We start from the raw sequence: 4903 nt of genomic DNA on the forward strand, positions 1-4903 counted from the left end.
ATGTAACTGTCTTCAAACTGAAATACAAAAATCACAGCTCCATCTAGTGACCTGGCATTGAAACTACAGCGGATTCGAGGATGACACCATTGACGTTTAAACGTGTAACTTTTCCCTAGTCAACATCTGAAAATCTCTACAGTATCCAGGAGATTGTTCGTGTGTAAACAGGGCCCCTAACTTTGTTTTTCCTGAGATGCGCTTGCTTTTATTACCACATTAGTCTGCATTATGATGAAAAAGTGAGCGCGCAGACAGCTGAATATGTGAGCATGACTCGCCACAGACCTCCTGCTGCAATCTCATTGTAATACAGGAAATGCATGCTGCCTCACATTCTGCTATCTCTTACACACACACACGCAAACACGCACCCCCCCACACTCACGCACACACACACACACACTCATATACATACACAAAGGCAGCTGCCCAGGCACCTGTAGAGGTTTTAAAGCTTTGCCAGCTGCCCAGCCAGTCAAAGCTCTCAGTTCCAACCCTTGTCATAATCTACACTGGCCTCCTCACAGAGACGTGTTTAAAGATGGTCTAATACATGCCTGAGCATACACATTTAGAAATCTGGTCATACACTTGTGTTGAGGAACTAAATAAATAAAATAAAATAAAATAAAATCACACTCGTTGCACATCTTTCCTTTGAGGTGGAAGTAATTAGTTGTTCTTTAGAAAGCACGGATTGAATTTCGCTGCTCCTACAGAAGCTGGGAGTAAACATTTAATCTTTGAGGCTTTAGATAGCTTAAAAAATTAAAGAGTTATTCCCATTACTCTTCTTTGAAAGGGGAGTCTATCCTTTGGCTGTCTCTTGTGTGCTTGCACCCTCGTGCTTCTGCTCTGCTATCACAAAGAGACACACAGCCAGTGGGAGACCATGTTTGTATTCTCTATCTGTTACCACCACATCTGCCCCCCCACACCGCCACCACCCCACACTCCTCTATCTGCACTTCTCTATTATACCTCGCTCTGTCCTCTTATTTCAGTGGGGAAACTTTTCTCATCTGTCTGAGAACCTTCCTACTATTCTCTCAGCTGTCCCCTCTCCATGTGCCTCTTTTCTTTTTCTGTCTCTCTCTCTCGCATGTACTCTGTCCAGCCAGGGTTTCACTTTGAGTTTAGAGCTCCAGAATTCCCAGGTTACATTGGGTAACATTTTTCAAGCCTTGACTTTTTATTTTCATTATGCCTTGGAGAAAAAAAGGTTAGCACAAAATCTGGCTTCAGTTGAAGATATCACAGTTACCTGTTTAGGTTTAGTACACAGGTAACCAGCACCTGTTTAGTAAACAGCAATGTTAGAATGTTACATCTACAACAGCTTGTTGAATCATCGCAATTCAAGATGGGTGCCATAATCAGCTAACCTTAAAAAGAGCAAGAAATAGCTATATCACTATCAATTTTATAGATATTGACCTAAAATTTAGCATAGTAGTAGCTGAGACTGATGCCCAATACATATTCTGATTGTTAACAACTTGTCCAACATCTTTAACTAAAATTTTGCCATTAGGTTTTTGGAGCCAACTCTGTCTGTTAGCAAAATATCTCATGAACCACTTAACAGATTTGAATGAAACTTTAGTCCAAATAGTCTTTGGATGTATGTCTACAATCAATTAACTATTAGAATCAATCCAAATCAAGATGGCCACCACAGCTGATAAAGCTCAGCAAACACAAATATGTCTATAACATAGTCACATTTAATCTAAAAGGACTGTGGTTATCTGGCTGAAGCAGTTTCCACTATTAAAAAGCCAAGGTGATCATGAGTGAAATCAAGAATATTGCACCTGCTTTCCAGCATGTTGTTGCCACAATGACACCCCTTTTTCTGCATGGGAACACATGTTGGCATTATGATGTAAATTCCCAGTTAAACACAAAATGTGGAATGTGAGTGGACATAATTATGAACCTCCTTGCTCCAAACCCTACTAATTATCACATTTTCAAACGTGCAGTGTTGGTAGCTGTTGGAGTGCCAAAGATGAACTTCAGAATGAAAAACTGAAACAGTGATGATGACCTTTACACAAGAGACCCATCTATTTTGAGTTCCCTCTGTCATCAGCTCCTATGTACAGCCTAATAATCATTCGAAAGCAAATCTAATAGTCAATAACCTTTTACCATTTCCTCTGTCATCAAACTTAGAAGAAAATGTAACCTTTCTCCGGTGATTTTTTTCCTCTTGCTTCAAAGCGCCACCTGAAAACTAGAGTACTTTTTAAAACGATAATGGCAATCAAAACCCATGTGTGACACATGTTGATGGAACTGTCACTTTCTCTGATGACGCTGGTGACAGTCTTAGCATCCAGTGACATTTATGTCAGTCTGGTGAAAGGATAGATGAGCAAAAATCCTTTCTTTTTTCCCCAGGCAGTTGTGGCTGCAAGATGTCATCATGGCAATGAATTTCACTCATGGATTGTGCAGCAGATGGTGTTGAATTTCTTAGATTCTGCGCTGAGCAGTAGTTTATGTATGTGTGCACAAGCAGGCGTGTGCCAAATTTATATACGCTTGCTATAGGTGCTGAATAGATGTGCAGTAATCACAGTGTATAGAGTAATCACCATCTGGCACTAGGGCATTCAAAAAGCATTGATCTTCTCCTTTTTGGATTTTTCAAGTAAGTCATATCTTTTTAACAAAAAAATTAAATTAAAAAACAACAAAAAAAGCCCTTTTTTATTTTTCTCAAGAAATATTTCGTGTGAACAAGAGGGCCATCGTTGCCACATTTACAGAACCTTAAAAGAAACATTAAAGGAGTATCACAAACACAACTAGACTATGTTTGAAGCTAAAAAAAGTCCCCATATACTAACACAAAAGCCTCTTTTCACCTCTGAAGGTAATGTCAAATTGACAGTTGTACCAAGACGTTTTACAAGAGGATGTAAGAGCATCAGTGATTGGAGCTATTCCAGACACAGACATTTTCTGCAGCAATAAAAGTGTCCAAAATAAAATGATGATTGGAACAACCAACACACATTCTGCTTTTGGCTGACGAGCTAAAGTGAGTAATCTGAAATGAAAGGTTTCTTTGTAGATATGAGAAAACCTCAAGGAAGGACAGCAATCACAGAAAACGCCCCAAATCTTTCCTGGAGTGCTTTGATTTTTGACTGGAAGCACAGTGCCAAATTTAGGCCCGAGTGACTTCAGGACTTTGATGATCTGTCAGAATAATGCATATACCTAAACTCACAGAGGCAACTCTGAATATAGCTGTGCCATTAGTGCTCAGATTGGATGGCGAATGCGACCTCAGTCATCATAGACGCCAGTGGACAGTTGTCCTATCTGTTTACTGGAAACAAGCAGCATTGTGATTGAAATCCAACAACATTAAAGGTTAAATTACTGGGGTCATAATGTGTGGTAATCAATACAGTTGGTGATAAATTTTAAATTGTTACAGTTTATTATGTTACAGCAGAAATTGCGGTGCAGTCTCAGTCGTGTCATCAATAACCTGTTTCCTGTAATTACAATCACTGCACAAATGATTCAACACAATGTTTAGAAATTATAGTTCATTATCTGTGGAAGTTTGGTTCTGTTGAAAGGTTATGATCAATAAACTTGTTGCTGCTCGTAGCTTTCCAAAGCAACGAGCAGCAAACAAAGTGTAACTCTGACTGGACTGATGAGCTAATGACTAGGTGTAGCACTCTTGGTGCAAATTGGAGCACTTTCTTCAGGAATATTATAAGATTTCTGCTGAAATAACCATGTAATGTGAAACTGACAGCAGCATAAAGAATTTTAACCAGCATTTACATGAACCGTTATGAAACTGTTTAGGCTGGATTTGTTTCAAGGCAGCAGCAATCCACTTTGGGTTTGGCCTCGCTTGACCTCGCAAGCCGTTCATGTTGTACTAGATACAAGACATGCCTACTGCACACAATTATAGTTCACAATATAAATGCAGAAAGAGAAAAACAAGCAAAATATATTTTTTTCCCTCTGGACCATTTAATTCTAGCATTCCCATTGGCTGGATAAAATCTCATTGACCTTGTTTTTGCCGTGTGTCATGAAATGTCATTAGTCTACTGTAGATTTAATTTATGTAATTCCTTCCTATCAAGCTATGCTCTTTTATGTTCTGCAACAAGTGACCCTGCACAGCTGTACAATGCAGAACTAAAACATAAAAAAAGACAAAAAAGGAAATTGAAACCATATTTGTAGCCAACATTTTTAATTCCTAACAAACTGAACATCAGGTTCAGCTTAAATGGAGTTTGTCTAGAAAAGTGTACAGAGCTTTTACTCTTTCCAATAAGGCAAATTAACACCTTAGGTGACTAAACTGACAGTTCTCAATTTATAAAGCCCCGCTAATTTTGTCTGCAATCCTTTATTCATTCTGGTCCGGTCCTGTGCTGTCTCACAGAAGAGAAAATGTTGTGAGATCTGAGCAGTCAGCAACACGTTTCAAGCTCGGTGGGGAGGTTTTGTGCTAGAAGTTGAATATTATCTTCACAGTCTTTTCTCTGCCTTTGCCACCCACATAGGAAGATGTCAGCAGATTTGTGACATTCACTGTGAGATAGTGTACATATAATGTATATACTTATAGAGGAGCGGGTTTTTAAATGTTTGCTCGCAGGATTTTGTTACTAAACATGAATAAGCAGATTATCTTTTTTTTTCTTCTAAAAGACATTCTAGTATTTTCTTTGGAGTCAATCCAGTTCAATATGCCCTCCGCAGCTAAGCAATCTAAGCTAACACAAAAATAGGTATAACTTTTACAGATATTGGGCTAATATCTGGTGTGGTTGTAGCTGAACGTCATCCACATCACACCCTCTGAGCACTAACAGACTGCCCAAGCTTTCATTAAAGA

This window comes from Kryptolebias marmoratus, linkage group LG5 (genome assembly GCF_001649575.2).
Source record: "Kryptolebias marmoratus isolate JLee-2015 linkage group LG5, ASM164957v2, whole genome shotgun sequence".
NCBI lineage: Eukaryota > Metazoa > Chordata > Actinopteri > Cyprinodontiformes > Rivulidae > Kryptolebias > Kryptolebias marmoratus.